The following is a 17450-nucleotide window of genomic DNA, read 5'->3' on the forward strand; positions in this document are numbered from 1 at the left end:
ATGGACTGGCCTTATGTTTGGTGTCTGAAACATAGATGTTCAATAAATGTTTCTTAAACCGTTACAACGATGATAGCTTGCCATTACATAGCTCTTTTTTTCTGCTAGCCAGTCTTCTCCAAATGTTACATACAGTAGTATTCTTCACTCTTACAGCAACCCCAAGACACCTATTACATAGGTAAGTGCTGTTACCGTTCCCATTTCATAGATGAGTTCAGGAAGATTAGAAAACTTGCCCAAAGTCCCAAAAGAAGTAGCAGAAGTGAGTGGAAAACGCAGCAATCTGACTGTCAAAATTCATTTCCTTAGTCATTAAGCTATTTGACTCTGAATGATCAAATGACAGAAATGAACAGGGTAGTGCCTGGGGGGTTGACCACCTAGACGGCAGAAATGGCCCCCTAGGTACCAAGAGATGGGAGAGGTGCAGTATTAAGAGACAAGAACAACTTGTAATTTCTCATTTTTTCTGGAACCCCAGTGGCTAAAGATACCTTATCTGTAACTGGAAAGAAGACTGTGTGTGTGTGCCATGTGTGTGTACACATACATATAGTGAATGGCTGGCCAATTACCTAAATCTTGCTCCTTCAATCCATTAGAGCCAGGTGGGTCAAAAGGCTGGATTTGGGACACAGATTCATTGGGTTTGAACTGTGGCTCTTAATAGCAGTTCAACTCTAGACAAGTTATTCACTTCCTTACCTCACCTGGAAAATGGGGATTATAAAGTACCTACGTCATAGATCTGTGATGAGAACCAAATGAGTAAACAGTGCTTAGCACAAATGGGGCTCTTAAAATTATCACTCTGAATGCTCCGGTCCCTTGGTCTAGTCTCTTAGTCATGGACTTTGCTTTCTGAAATTGTCAGGAAATCAATGGAAATTTATTGGAACTGGAAATTAATCCATGGTCTGTACTCAAAAGAAGAAATACTCAAGGAAAAGAAATGAAGAAGGTGCCTGCCCGTGAACGGGTAGCATGCTCAGGAAATTGAACTCGCTGAAGATAGCACAAAGCTGATATACTCCTGGCTGAAGAGCAAGAAAGGGATTGCCCGGGACAGGAAAGGTTCACCCAGGCCAGAGACGGCGGAGGAACACACAGAAGCGGACCAGGAGTGAGATACAGGGTTTGGACCCTACAGACGCTCAGGGAGTGGATGGGGTTGAGGGTTCTGGGCGGGCAGCTTGTACGTCCTCCTCCCAATGGGCTGGTGCTTGCGATTCTCTCTTGGGATGAACACAGTAGGTGGGACCTCCTCCTGCCTCATGCCTTAAATAGTCTCTTCCTTGGTAATACCAAGCCCTCTAGCCCCCGAGGACCTTTACAACTCACCTCTATAAGCAAGTGCACAGGCCTTCCCGTGAGCTTTGCCCCCAGATTTAGAAGCCCCCTAGCACTGGGCAGTCTATATCCCCATCAACCTCGAACCCTGGGCCATAACACCTAGTATTTTTTAGAAGACCTAAGAGATAAATTTTGCCACCATGGTTAATGTGAGGTACTTCACTGTTTGTAATAACCAGAGATTTGCAATGGAAACCCAATAAAGACCAATAATGCCTTCCCTGCTAGAGACTTTTGATATCAGTGGGCAGCTACATGTGTCTGTTTGGATGCAGCTCTTTTTTTTTTTTTTTAAATAAAGACAACATTGATTAACTTGTTTAGGCACAGCCTCAGGGCAGTGCGGCCCAGAAGCACTGGTTTATTTTTCCTGAGAATGTGTGATCTAGATGTACGCATCTCTGTCACCCTCATCTCAGCCTCCACGGCAGGAAGGAAGAAGGGACGAGCTGATAAGCCCTCTGGTGGCAGACACCCTGACTTCAAATGCTGGTTCTGCCTCTGTCTAGCTATGACTTCGGGGAAATCAGTTCCTTAGCTTAGCAGGCTCCTCTGTCCATGGGATTTTCCAGGCAAGAGTACTGGAGTGGGTCACCATTGCCTTCTCCGAGTCACTAAGATAGACATACACTATTACCCTTTACGGCTGAGAGGAACAAATGAGGTCATGAGAGTAGAGCGTTTGGTCAGGGTAGAGGCCTGGTAAGGGCGAGTTAGTTTTTTCAGCATTTGTGATTCCCTTCAGCATCATCAGTCCAGGAGATGGAGTCCACTGTGCTTAGGACTTGGAAATAAGCCACATTCATAGATTTTTCTGTGCCATTTTTTAAGCACCACCATATATCCTGCTTGGTGCATGACCCTTATCACTTAGAACAGATGTTACAGGGGAAGAGGGCAGTGAGGAATAAAATATAACGAGTAATTGGTGAAGAAATAAACGACATCTGCTTTTTGAGTACACTTTGCATGCAGTTTAAAGTTAGAAATACTGAAGTTACAGGATTGCAAATATACTTGAGAAAGGAGATGGGCTGCCCCAAATGGTGCTTTACTTTTAAGAAATACTTCCATAAATGGAAAATCTGTATCTTTGTAATTTACTGATGCAGAACTGCTTTACACATTGATCCCTTCCCAACAGCATACAGAAAATAACATTTATCCACACACATTAAATACGAGTTAGCTGTATGGCAAGTCCTTGCCCTCACCTCTGTTCAGGCAAATTCTGTACGTATGAGCTTCTTATCTTTCAGTCTGAGTGCACACCTAAACAGTAATTTGTTTTTTAAATCCACGGATTCAACGTTCTCTTTCACTTAAGTTGGGTTTTCCTCATTCTAGACACCCTAATTCTGGTGTTAAAATACTGTTTTTTCCCATAATATGAAACACATGGTATTTTAAAGATATTCGACTTCTTGGGTTACGATGCCATATCTCATCATTTATCCAGATCACTATCAGCTCTGGCTTCACATCAGAATTCTAATCAATTCTGTATCCTTGTTCTACGCGCATTTCTTATTTTTCATCTCTAGTCAGGTGCTCATTCCCTTGTTCTTTGCTCTTGTTCATTTCACACACAACTAGTCCTTATCCAATCTGTTGTGTTTCATCAATGAATCTTCCAAACAGAAAGTCATTGTGTCCTTCCAAATTCAGAAATACTAACTGCAGACACTTGAAGTGAAATTAAAGGCTAATATTTTAGACCATTTCAGATACAAAACCAAACTGTGATGCAGCTGGAGAGGTGCAGAGAGTTTTTCGATAACCCGGAAATTATGTGACTTCTTGAGGCAAATTTCTCCACCTGTGAGGCTTGAAGCTCTCTACTGAAAAGACAAGAGAAACTTCACAGGACATTGATTGCAAACTGAAGAATTCTTTAGTCCACAAGTGTATTAATCAGAGCTATACGTTCAAGGGAGAGAAACCAGCTCTGGGTATCTTATGTCACGTGGGAAATGACCTTGGTGCAACAGGAGCCTTCAAGTCCACCTCCAGGCAAGCTATCCCAGAGGTCACCGAGCAGAAAGACGCTCAGATCAAACTGAAATGCTTGAGTCACATAGCTTTTAAAAATCAGTTTAAAATATAGTTTGAGAAGAAAAGGGGAAGATATAAACACACACATCTTTAGGATAGGATGCAAACAGAATAGGGCCCACAGGCAGAAGATGCTGGGGGCCAAAGACACACACGTGCTCCATCAGAGAGACAAAGGGACAAGGAATATACACACAGAGATTGATCCTCTTAATTAGCCTGATGAACAATCATGGATTCTGTGGTTTCTGGGGAGGGGAAACATGGGTCCAGAATAGACATCAGCAGTGGGTGACCAAATTTTGACTTCCTGACTACAAAATGCTCATGTCTATTTAATGTATCTGAATATTTAGCAGCTCATATATATTTTCTCACATATATTTAGGACTGAGGTGCCTCATGAATATCGGGTAGCTCCTGGTTCATTCACTCTGCTCCCCACTGAACACACACATGCTCCACTTGCTAACGATATACTGTATACTCAATACATGCCATCAATTCTGCTTTCTAGTTACTGAAAACTCCCTAAAGCTTTTGCCCATGTTCTACAAACTACAAGTTTGTATGCTGGGCCGATCAGTTGTGTATGACTCTTGGCAACTTTTTAGACGGGAGCCCACCAGACTCCTCTGTCCATGTGAATTTTCAGGGAAGAACATGAGTGGGCGGCCATTTCCTTCTCCAGTGGATCTTCCCGACCCAGGGATTGAAACCCCATCTCCTGTGTCTCCTGCACTGCGTACAGATTCTTTACCCACTGAGCCTTCGGGAAAGCCCAAGCTTATTTATATGTAATAGAATCAAATACCCAGAAATGAACTGCCTATTACTTGTTACATAAAAGAAACACATTAACAGGATGTTGAGATCCCCCAGAACCTCTAAGAAGGTGGAGAATGGGGAACACAGTTAAGAACCAAGGGAAAATCATGCTTCAGAAAGAGTCTGGTATCTCTACCGATGTCAGCACAGAGGCAAAAAAATGCCAGTGCGCTCATGTTGCTGTCTCACTCACGGAAGACTGAAGTTCCAAGAGTAACCTTCATATAACAGAGTCCCTGTTTCATTCCTGCTCCTGGATGTACAGACGGCGAAAACAGGAGAATCTGGGCCAATGAATCCCATGATGGGCAATGCCCTGGGCCTCTCAAGGCTACATAAACCAGAGTATTCCCAAAGGGAGATGCAGATGCCAGACAAAGGATAAATACCCCAAATAGAGAGCACGCAACCATTATTTCCGTTTAATAACTCATAGAGGCCGATGACTCTGAAACCCATCTACATGCTGATAAGTTGAAATTTATCTCAATTTACATCATGTGTGTCGGCCAACTAAAAATATATTAGGCTTCTGTAAAGTAAATGCTCAAAGACGTTTCAGTCCCCTACACACACACACACAAATCTGATATTCTTCCCGTCTTCCTACACAACTATCTACTTACTGCAGCAAAATATATAACTGAATAAATTATAAAACTGTGCCTCTTGAGCATCACGCTTATATTGCTCTTTTAACCTTGAGCGAATCCTAATCACTCTGCTTCAACACATATCCCGTAACAACCAACTTCTTCCATCCTAGCTAACCCAGCACTCCCGTCCCAATCTCCCTCTTTGTCAAGTGCTTCCTCACACCACTTAGTGCTGTTTTAGGTCTTTTGGTTTATTTTCTATATTCCCCACATAAATAATTTTAAAGACATGAGAAAGATGTTTTGCTTACTGTCTTCTTAAAAGAAAATAAATCTACTATATTCCCAGGAACTAGAAAATAGTAAATGCTTCATAAATTATATTGTGCAGATATAGGATACAGTGATGCAATTCTGTTGTACCTGTGCAAAACAAGGCCTTGGCAATCATAGGTAAAAATTAAGACTAAAGAACATTAGTCTCATATCCTGTGGTTGTAGGAAACACTGGCATATAGGTGTAATCAATGCGATCAGTATGGGTGAATTTGCCTGCAGAGCCCAAGGCAGCTGGGGGTCTAGGACTGAAGTCCATCGGGTGGGGCAGGGTGGAGACGGAGGGCCAGAATAGTGGCCTCTGCTCCACAGTGCCGCACCCCTGTAACAGCAAGCCTGGCCCCCACCTCGTCTTCCTTCCACCTGGGAAGGAGCTGTTACTTCTCAGATCATGAATTCCCCGAGGGCTGGAGGCTGACATCCAGTCTCATTGAAGAGCCATGCTGCCCTGTCTCCACGAATTTTCCCCAACAACAGATGTTCCAGAAGCCGAGCTGCACGTGCTGTCCCTCACTCACCCTTTATTGCCAGGTATCTGCTCAATCCTTGAGGCAGGAGTACAAGCGTTACACTGTTTGTGATAAGTTGAGGGAAGCATCCTCTTGGAATGTGGCAGAACACATCTTTGCCTCAGTTACCTCTTAATTAAGTGTCCAACACTTGTCTTCTGAGCAGAGGGACCGCTGGAGCAAAGAGCATGGAGTATGTGGCAGAGTCTTTAAGGACTGGAAAAGTTCCAGGGAGGGACCAGCTCTTATTTTGGAGGAGGCTGAAATGGGCAAACCATATGAAATCTCAAGCCAGAGAATAAGTGCCCATGAAAAGGCAACGAAAGTCTGCAAGATGAGTCAGTTGATGCTAGGCTGGCCTTTTCCCAAACTAGCAGATATGATGAAGTCACAGTGCTCAAAACAGTTTGAAGGGCCATCTATTTGCATAGGTAATATCAAGTAAGAGAAAGCCTACAGGTCAATCTTGTAAGAGAATTTATTGTAACAAGAGTAATATTTGTACACATTGGGAAAAATGATCATTTAATAAATAGTAACATCACAGAAAGCCATCCTTTCAAAAGAAATAAATTTGGGCTCCTTTATCACTCCACATGCACAGAGAAATCTCAGACCAACTAAAAATTTTAAATGTATTCTATTAAAAAAAATAGGAATGCTTGTAAAATATACAGGCTCAGGAGAATTTTTATATCCAAAAATAGGGGGAAAATATATAAATACATGATTATGTGAAAAATATTTCAGTGAGTCTAACAAGTGTTTTGTTAGTCACTCAGCCATGTCTGACTCTTTGCAACCCCATGAACTGTAGGCCAGCAGGCTCCTCTGTCCTTGGAATTCTCCAGGCAAGAATACTGGAGTGGGTAGCAATGCCCTTCTCCAGGGGATCTTCTGACCCAAGGGTTGAACCCAGGTGTCCTGCATTGCAGGCAGATTCTTCACTATTTGAGCCACCAGGGGAATCTCAAGTCTAACAAAGACACCATAAATAAAAACAATAGACAACAAAAGCTGTGTTTAGAAAATATATATGCAACTTGTACATTAGATAAAAGGTTACTTTGCTATCAAAATACACACACATACATATATATATATAACTTATGATGCCATTTAAAAACTATTATAATACAGAGGATCATATTTAAATGTTAAACAGATAAAGTGGAAATTAAATCATAAGAATATTTCATTTAGGTTAATAAAACTGGGAACATAAATAATGAAAACATTTTTTAGGGGAATAAAAGCAATCAAATACTAACAGCAAATATGACTGCTACAGCTTTTTTAACACAATCTTGCAACTAATTCAAATTAAAAATATATATACCCTTCAACCCAGAGATACACCTCTTTGGAATTAGCTCTTTAAAAATATCAGAACTTAAGGACATAAGGATGTATATTATGTATACACACACATAAACACATGCATGTATACACATATTCCCATTCACTGAATCATAGTAATTTCTTTATCTTTCTTGTTCTCTTCCTCACATACACACAGAGACACACAGACACATACAACCTGTAAGTGAAATATATGCTATCAATAGATCAACAGGGAAATGTTTATAGCATTGTAACAAAGAATAGATTATGCAACTATAAGAAAATAAAAATAGAGAACCAGAAAAATTAACTATGAGAGAATAAAACATTTTCAAATGAGAAAAACAAATCTAGGGAAAAATCCCTACATCTACATATGGGAAAATGAATATATTTAAAGATTCAAAGATTCTAGCAAGAATGGTCACTAAAATGTTAGCAATGGTTAGATACACGGTTTCTACCTCATACTTTTTCATATCTTTCAAGTGCCATATAATGAAAATGTATTATTTATATAATAAAATTTAACCAAGCTTTTTACAATACTGGAAGGCACTAGCGTAACTATACCTTATTTTTCTCCTATGTCTTATCTACAAGACATATTTCAAATTAACTTACTTCTTCCATCAGTTACTAGCCAAAGAAAAATGAAAAATTCCTTCCAGCCCAATATTTAAAAGAAACTTGATATAATTTAGCAAAACTGAAAGCAAGGCACATGTGCTCCATGTGCCTTCCAACTGCTCCAAGAATAGAAGGAAGGAGACAGAAGTTTGGCTGTACATTTAATAAAGAAAACAAATTAAAGGCAAGTGTTCTGCATTGGGACCCTGGAATCTCAGTGGCAGCTGCCAAATTAAAAAAATAAATAAAATGCCATAGATCAAGCTGCAGCGGCGGCCCTCTGCACGGAGCCAGCTCCGCAGGCCCCGGGCCGTGCTCACTGCACTTGGGCGGGGGTGTCCTTCATTTCTCTTTGAATGTGACCGGGCCTCTTGAAGGAGAACGCTAGGTGGCATGCCTGCCAAGCGCCGAAAGCCATTAGACGCCAGGAAGCAATGCCATCATGATTCTATTGGAAGATCCTCCTTTCCCCTCTAGGCTGAGAAGGCATTCCCGAACACAGCCTGCCTCCAAGTCTCTTTACCGAGATCAGAAGGTGTCTGGGAGGCCGCTGGGCAGGAAGGACCCTCAGAAACAGAGCACCTACCCTGTCGAGAGAGGTGCCTGAGCAGGAACGTGTAAGCCAATTCCCCTTGCAGGCCATCTGCAAAACGTTCATTGTGAATTCTCAAACCCTCAGCGCAGAGAGGAATTTCATAAGAAGAACTCTCTTTCTGACAAACCCGTTTTAGCAGGTGAGTCTCTCTCAGCTTGGCAGTTCTATGGGAAAGATGATAACAGGTTGTCCCAAACAGCAGCTGCCCTGGGACTTCCCTGGGAGTCTAGTGGTTAAGAATCTGCCATGCAATGAATGCAGAGAACTCAGGTTCAGTCCCTGGTTGGGGAAATAAGATCCTGTACCCAACAACAACAACAAACAAAGCAGTTGTCCCTGTGTGCCTGGGCTGCGTGCTCAGCAGTGATCCTGGTCCTGACTCAGGTGAGCCCCCATCAGGGCTGTGCTCCTGAGAGCTGAGCAGGTGTCACGTGTGACTCCCCGGTATTTGGGAGGTACCCAATATTCCTCTAGTTCAGCTATCAACCTACCTGTTCGAGGACTAATTTGGCTGTTGTATAATCAGCAGAACACTGTCATTTGCCTGTCAGAGTACTGCATGTGGACACGCCTACATGTTCAACAGCACCCACCTAATTCAATCATCGGCAAAAAGACAAGACAAGAGCCAGCACTTGGGCGTTGGACTGCACTGAGACGAAAGGATCAGCCTCTGATCAAGAAATGTTTTCTCCGGGTGTTTGATTTCACTGAGTTGCATCATCTCTTTCTCTTCAGTCCTAAATGCAGTTTGAAAACCCGGCCTGCAGCTCAGTGGTAGCTGACTGGATGCCATCAGCTCTCTATTTGAATCTACATTTTCTGCTGGCCAGACCTCTAAGCCACCTAGACAAGTGCTTTTCACATTTTGATACTTTAGCCCAAACTATGCCATGCCCTCCCCAGGATATCTCCTCTTGGTCTGTTGTTGCCACAACAGATGGAGCCCAAGTCTCCACCGTGTTTGGACCCTAAGGCTTAAACTGGAGGCTCTCGTGGTCCCAGGGCGGTCCCGCAGCTACTGTCTTTCCTCGGACCCCAGCCCAAGGGTCTTCCCCTCCAGTGTCATCGAGCTCTGTGCAGCCTCCAGCCCTCCAATCACATCGCAGTTGCTCTTGCCAGAAAAAGCCAATCTTGCTGAAAGAAGTCAGAAGAGTGAATACTAAGGGATAAGAATAACTGAATAGCAGGGGGCATGAGAGAACATTCTGGAAATGGTCTAAAATTATATCTAGATGAGGCTTATCCTAGTCAATAAGTAACAATGTCACTGAAGATCTCTGCCTTTCACTGTATATGAACAAGAAGCCTAGACAGTATCACCTGTGCCAGAGTCCATCATTACTTGCCCATTTGGCTCATTTCTAAGACTGCTATTTCCTTGATTTACCAATTTAACATGTGTAGGAAGCTTTTTCTTCTTCATGGAGTTTTTTTTTTTTTTCAAAATTTTATTTTTAATTGGAGGATAATTACTTTCCAATGCTGCCTTTGTTTCTGCCGTGCATCTTCATGAATCAGCCAGAGATGTACAGACGTACCCTCCCCTCCTTCTTAAACCTCTCTCCACCACCTACCCCATCCCACCCCTCTAGGTTGCCACAGAGGACGAGTATCATCTCACACTGGTTAGAATGGCCATTATCAAAAAAAAATCTACAAACAATAAATGCTGGAGAGGGTGTGGAGAAAAGGGAACCTTCTTGCACTGTGGGTGGGAATGTAAATTCACAGAGCTTTTGACATTGTAAAACAAAATCAAAGTAGCAAACAGAGTTCCACCAGGTGAACTAAGGGCTTTCCATTCACCGTTTGTTCCCCTTTTCCTTCCTCTTTTTTTTTTCAGCACAATAATTTCATTATGGAGAAAGCTCTCTTTGCCATAATTACTGGTGTTTGTGTTTGTGTGTGTGTGTTGGTGTGTGTATATTTAACAAAGCCTATTTCCTTGAAATGCATACAGGATGTCACAGCTGGAAGCCGTTGTGATACATGTGAGCTTCACTGCACAGGCATACTTGCCGTGATTTTTCTTTACTATGATTTTCTGAATTTGGAGCTGTACTGAGAAAGTGACAGGAGAGAAGGACTGTTACTATGATCAGCATGTTTTTCCACAAAAAAAAAATATTTTTCACTTTTGAAAGTTAACAGATATCTTTAAGATAATATAAACATATAGTCACACACTACAAGCCTTATTTAACTCACACCAAATGAAATGGTCAGCCCCAAAACAGGCTTGAGAAAAGAACTGTGCACTGTGATAACTGGAAAATTCTAAATGAATGTTTTCCCCTCCATTTAAAAAATCTTTTTCCCTTCCCCACACTAGCCAAAATGATATGTTTTATTTTTCTTTCCAACCAAACAGTTTTCAAAATTTATAGCAGGAAACGAACTCAACCAACATATTAGTGGCCAAATTATCTCTGATGTTGCTTTTGGGATGGAAGAATAAACGTATTATGTAACTGAGGGCACTAGACTCCCTCCCCCATCCTAAATCTCAATACACCAGTTCACTCATTAATTCTACATAGGTCAACAACATAGGAAGTGCATAGCAGCCTCAACAAAAGGGGAAAAAATAGAGACCTAGGAGGAAATCAGATAATAGATAAAATTAAAACACATTAATTCAACTTTAGGTTGCACCAGCTTCGATCTCAGGTAAAAATATAAGTTTAAACAAATGAATCTCTTCAACCATCTAGAAGCTTGTTTATATATTTACACACTGTTTGATTCAAGAAACAATGCTGCTGCTGTGTGACCCCACAGACGGCAGCCCACCAGGCTCCCCTGTCCCTGGGATTCTCCAGACAAGAGCACCGGAGTGGGTTGCCATTTCCTTCTCCAATGCATGAAAGTGAAAATTGAAAGTGAAGTCGCTCAGTCGTGTCCGACCCTCAGCGACCCCATGGACTGCAGCCCACCAGGCTCCTCTGTCCATGGGACTTTCCAGGAAGGAGTACTGGAGTGGGGTGCCATTTCCTTCTCCAATGCATGAAAGTGAAAAGTGAAAGTGAAGTCGCTCAGTCGTGTCCGACCCTCAGCGATCCCATGGACTGCAGCCCACCAGGCTCCTCTGTCCATGGGACTTTCCAGGCAGCAGTACTGGAGTGGGGTGCCATTGCCTTCTCCGCAAGAAAGAATATAAAAATGGAAAAGTGAATCACTCTGCAGTACACATGAAACCAATACAACATTATTAATCAACTATACTTCAATATAAAATTTCAAAAAAAAAAAAAAGGAACCCTAAGAAAAAGAGGAAAAACAAAAAGGGAATTTGTTTTAGGCAATAAATTAAATAGCCTTATTAAACTGAAGATTTCTTGAAAGACACAAATCACCAAAAATGACTCAGGAAGAAACAAAATTAATAATACCCAGAATAACACTCTATCTCCTAAAGAAATTAAATACCATCACTAAAGGAAGAGATCATCTTCTTATCTGATACTAGTTTAAATCTGTCTCACATTTAGTGGCGCTGAATACTAGAGGCAAATCTAATTTAATCTTTTAATTTGCATGCAATGGCCTCCCATAGTATTTTTAATGCTTTATGACTAAGAAATTCTTATCTCATAGTACTTACCACTCAGACACTTAACATCAGGAGTTTTAAAAATATGAAAATAATATTTTAATAATAGTCCACTCTAATATTAAAAGAAAAGATATAAAACATCCTATAATAAAAAAATGAAGACAGTCTGCGGGAGTGGGGAGCTAACCCAGAGAAAGAAGGGGGGAAAACATTTGATTAAAAGCTAGTGGTGACTTGCTTGCTCAAGCAAGTCAAGGAGCCAAGTTTTATACATTCGCCAGATGCAGGCACTTACTTTTCTAAGCTTTCAGGCAAGCTTAGAAAGGGGCATAAGGTACTAGCCACATAAAACACAGAAACCATTTCCTTATTTTATTGCTATTTTGGATGGCCTTCCCGGGTGGCTCAGAAGGTGAAGAATCTAATTGCAACTCAGGAGACCCGGGTTTGATCCCTGGGTCAAGAAGATCCCCTGGAGAAGGGAATGGCTACCCACTCCAATATTCTTGCCTAGAGAATTCCATGGCAGGCTACAGTTCATGGGGTGCTTAGAGGCAGGCATTTATTTTTCTCAGCATTCAAGCAAGTACAGAACAAGGGAAATGATATTTAGCTTCATAAAACATGAAACCACTTCTTTCTGCTCTTGTTATTTCTGACACCGAAACTAAAGAATAATTTTCATGAATAAGTGGATGCATTTCCATAGTGCTTTGAGCAATATCTCACCAGGTGTTGTGGAGGGAAGGGTGACTGTGACATCATCTCTGAGTCATACACAGGTTCTACCACAGATAACACACTTCATACATAGTCGGGAGCAGGTCTTAAACGTTCTTTAAATGAAAGGAGCTGGAGAAGTTAAGCAAAAAAAAAAAAAAAATTGGAGAAAGAAAGAAACAGAGAAATACACGGAGGGTCAAGCTGAGACCAGTGTTGATGGTGTGTTGTGAACAGACCCTGAGAGATCACATGATGATGATGGTAACAGCAATCATAGGAGAGTGGGAAGGGGAGGGGAGGGAAATCCTGATGAACTGCCAGGTATCAGGTCCCGAACATGCTGCCTTATGCGCATGTTCGCATTTCCTCCAGCACCCCTGAGCAGCCCCCACTACCTATGCCCAGGCACATACGGCTTTAGACAAGGAGGCATGCTAAAATAATGTAGTCGAGGGCCCTCAATGAGAGAGAAAAGAAGATTAAGGGTCCTGCTAAAGGTCACAAACCTACGGAGAAGCATTTGGTTATCTATCAAAAGCAGAAAATACACTCTCCATTTGGCAACCTCAGATAAAAGTAAGACCTTAATCCCAGAATATGCACACACAGAATATCAGTGGCTGGAGTTCTCAACTTCTCTCCTCTTATTTTAACCAAACCCTACAGATACTGTGTGTAGAAACTCTTAGACAAAACTAGTTATCTTCCCGCATTGACTGGGCACCCTCTTGTTTCCGCCATGGAGAAGGACAGGGGTCGGTGTGTTCCTTGCTCTGCTCCTGGCCTGCCAGTACTCTGGTTGCTGTAATATCCTAAACTGCAGTTATTAAACACAGATGTTGCTCGTAGTTCAAATATCACGCTCAACATTATGATGTTTTATGTGCATTTACAGTTATAGTTTGGGCTTTGCTGGTGGCTCAGCTGGTAAAGAATCCGCTTGCAATCCAGGAGACCTGGGTTCAATCCCTGGGTTGGGAAGATCCCCTGGAGGAGGGAAGGGCTACCCATTCCAGTATTCCAGCCTGGACAATTCCATGGACTGTATAGTCCATGGGGAGGCAAACGACTGAGTGACTTTCACTTCACTGACGGTTAGAATGGGGTAAACTTGATGAGAAGTGCTATATTCAGAGATGTCCAATATAAACTCAGAGAACAGAACTAAAGAGCTGTCTCACTTGAGCCTGAGGTCTCAGCCTGGGGACCCGCGGCGCCTGCCCGGGTTTCCGCCCTGCCCGTGAGACCTGCCTGGAGGGCGGCAGGGGCTGAGACAGCAGGAGTCAACCGGCAGAAGACAGTGACGGGCCACCTGGAAAGGGTCTCCCTGAAAGTGAGGAGAGCGTCTGGGCACCCACGCACGAGGCAAAGACAACACCTGAATCTCAAAGACAGGGTGGCTGGCCGGTTAGGATGCCTCGGTCAGCCGCCACAGCTCATACTGCATTCTAGCAAGAATCTGTGAGAAGCCTAACGGGACTGTCTTTTTCTCACTAAAACACACATATAAAACTCATAAGAGCGTATTTTGGGACAAATGTCAAAGATTGCACCAGGTCTGATTATCCAACTGCTTACTTTGCATATCTACCTGGATGTCCAAACGGCAGCTGAAACTTGAAATGTCCGGAACTTTCCTGCTCACTGGTTGTTTAACTCAAGCCTATTGATTTCCCAGTGTTCTGTGTCTTAATGAAAGACATCAACGTCCATCTGGCTTCCCTGTTATCTATTACAAAACTACTTTCTTTTCCTCTTTGACTGCCTTCTCACCTTCCCTGCTCTCTAAAGCCCCTGGCTTCCTTAGTTTCTCTTTCTTGCACTGAGTCATTGCTTGTTATGCTTCTTCTAACCAGACAGCTCCGCCATCACCTCATCTCTCAGCAAGACTCTGGCCATTTTCTCAAACCTAGCTGGCTCTGCCAGGGTGCAGGGTATTATGGAAGTTGCACACTCGTTTTGGAAACCCTTGATCAGAGGGATGACTCAGCGGCAACCCTTGGGAGCCACTTGTATCTGCTGAGATTCAGAAGAGCAGGCTAATCAAATCAGAAATCTGTGGTGCATATGTGTGCCGGGTAGCTTCTCTTTCTTTCTCTAAACTTACTCGCTACACTTCTCCATGGCGCTGTTTGCTGAGGGAGGTCTCTCTCACACACACAAAGGTGGTGAGAGATTATGGATTGCTGAGATTTTAGATTCTTGATACGTGAGGTGTAGAACAGCCAGCATTCTCCTCCCTGGGCAGCTGTGGGGAAGCCCGTCTATCGGAGGGTCCCCACTGCTTTGCTTCTGGAACGTTCCTGATGCAATTAGTCCCCCAACCTGACGGGGAGCCTTGAAGAGCAGAACTGCTTCGGGCCTGTTTCATTGGACCACATATAACGTCGCGCTTTTGCCATGGTGGATTGAATAATTTTCCTTAATGATAACTTCAATCATTGTCATTCAACATGTGTTTGTGTCTTCAATTGAATTTGCGAAAATTGAATTTATTATTATTGTCATCATAAATAATTATTGCAACAATTGTAATAATGAATAATTATTGTATTATTTGAAACACTCAAAGTCAGGTCCTGCGAAAACTGCTTGTCACCTCCTTCTAAAGCCCATTATTATTGGGTCATTTCTGCCAACTTTTACAACATATCTGACAAGTTCCTATTGGCGCTTTTCTGCTTATTTTGAAGAAATGATTATAAAAAAGGATTCCTATAAATGTAGAAGTCATGTATTGACACATTTTAATTTCATTGAAAAATTGTTTTTTCCACAACTCAGCAGCCTCAAATAGATCAGATTTCCTGCTCAGCAACTCTGCACGACCTGATTTCCAAATGTGGGGGTCACGGAGTGTTCTCAGATTCAGAATGACATGCACTTGAAAGATGGCTACTACCTACATGGGGAAACCTAAGGAGATGGAGAAGTTAACAAGACTCTAAGGAGAACCAGGCTTTGCAGGGGCTTCTGTCAGGGAACCTGGTATACGGCCAAGAGCAACATGTGACGGGGTTCCCAAGGACACGTGACCCTCCCAGGCCCGGGGCTGGCTCAGGTCTGACAGCTAATCTTCTGGCCCCAGATCCTCACTGAGTCACTCTGAGGATGTCCCTGAGCTCACCAATGGCAGTGTATGACATGGGATCCTCCTTTCCTGCCTAGTGTGCAGCGGGAGAGCCTGCAAGCCTCTCTCCCATAAAAGCCAAATTTTCATGTGCCAAAGTACACATATTTGACAAAACGGCAAACTGTGACACGCACCCCCGCTGTCATTCTAGTTGCCAGCCTGTCATTTCCGCCTGTGATCAAGGCAAGGTCACCTCATTTCTAGGTCCCCAGCTCATAAGCCATGAGACTTTAGAAAAGTTTAACTCACTTTGAAAACTCTGACTCACTCCAGGGTGACTGCCCCTGAGCCCTGACCACACACTTCATTCCTGCAATAGCCAAGCAAGCATTGCTCTCTTTTCCTTTATCCTCTCCTCATTCCACTTAGTTTTAGAAGATACACTTAAACTGTAAAAATATTGTTTATGTGCTCTATAGCACATACAGTATTCCCTGGAGCTTCAGTTGGTAAAGAATCTGCCTGCAATGCCGAAGACCTGGGTTCGATCCTTGGGTTGGGAAGATCCCCTGGAGAAGAGAATGGCAACCCACTCTATATTCTTGCCTGGAGAATTCCTTGGACAGAGGAGCCTGGCAGGGTACAGTAGTCCATGGGGCCACAAAGAGTCAGAAATGACTGAGTGACGAACACTTTCACTTTTCAAAGTCAACCAACGTGGAATTTCTCTCAACTCTTGTTCGTAAAACTGTGATCCGAAACAAACAATCAAAAATTATGCTTCGCCTCACTTGGGATTCTCTATTGGCAAATCTTAAGAAAGCCTCACCTAATAAGACAAAATTGGCATCGATATGAAATTTATATTGGGCTCTGCATTTCTGAAAACATAAACTGCCATTTTCCTAGATTTGGGATGTTGGTTCGTATTTTTTTCACCTAAACGAAACATTCTCCAATCTTAGAGATATTTTTTCCCCCTAAGCTCATCGAAATTTCCAAAGTTCAACATAACACATAGATATTGGAAAGCAAATATGCCTTAAATTTCAAGGTGTAACAGGTAAGTTTGCAAAGATTTTTCCCAGTAAATGACAGAACAGAATCAAATATAGAAACTTTGTACAAGTATGTAATATATATATATATATAAACATATAATCAGTTCTTTCAAATAAGAGAAACAAAAATTTATTGCTGAACATAATCTCCAAGTTAAAACTAAAATAATCTAAGTACATATTAAAAGTCATTCCTGTTGCCTAAGAAAACACTAGAAAGGATAAGATTTCAGGTGAAGAGTATCAAATTCTAGCGTTCCCTGTGTCCTTCTTTATAAATGATTTGAAGATCTTTTTCTTCCAAGGAAAAACTGGTGAGCAATGCCTTAGTCTAAATGACCGCAGCCCTGTGGTATCGAGGACCCACATTTCAGCTAATTTGCCATTCTTAATATCTTGATCCATGAGATGGAATTTAATAGATGGCTAGAACATCTTCAATATGACATTTAGCAAAGAACATGTCAGCAGCATCCATGGCCTCAAAAGAGACAGATCCTCCAAAATATAAATCAAAGAAAATATAAGAACATCTTGGAAGAAAAGGATGACAGTGATCCTCCTGCACACTTAAAATACTTTTAAATGTCTTAGGGAACCCATGGAGCAAGCAGTGTTAAAAATAATGATGTACCAACTAAAGATATTTAGCGCTCTGCTAAGACAGGAAGCGATGTAGCAAAATGAGAAAATCTTCAGATTGTGTCCACACCGCATGGGTTCAAGCAGGAGCCCCACCTCACACGGGCTCTTTGGTAATTCTCCTTTCCTCTGATGCTTATAGA

General features: G+C 42.2%; 1 protein-coding gene across 1 annotated transcript in view; it reads right to left on the reverse strand.

Moving 5' to 3' along the window:
• The window catches only part of PRKN (parkin RBR E3 ubiquitin protein ligase), a 1204761-nt gene that overhangs the window by 748398 nt on the left and 438913 nt on the right, over positions 1-17450 (reverse strand). The window lies entirely within an intron of this gene.

The sequence above is a fragment of the Capricornis sumatraensis genome, chromosome 13 (assembly GCF_032405125.1).
Source record: "Capricornis sumatraensis isolate serow.1 chromosome 13, serow.2, whole genome shotgun sequence".
Taxonomy (NCBI): domain Eukaryota; kingdom Metazoa; phylum Chordata; class Mammalia; order Artiodactyla; family Bovidae; genus Capricornis; species Capricornis sumatraensis.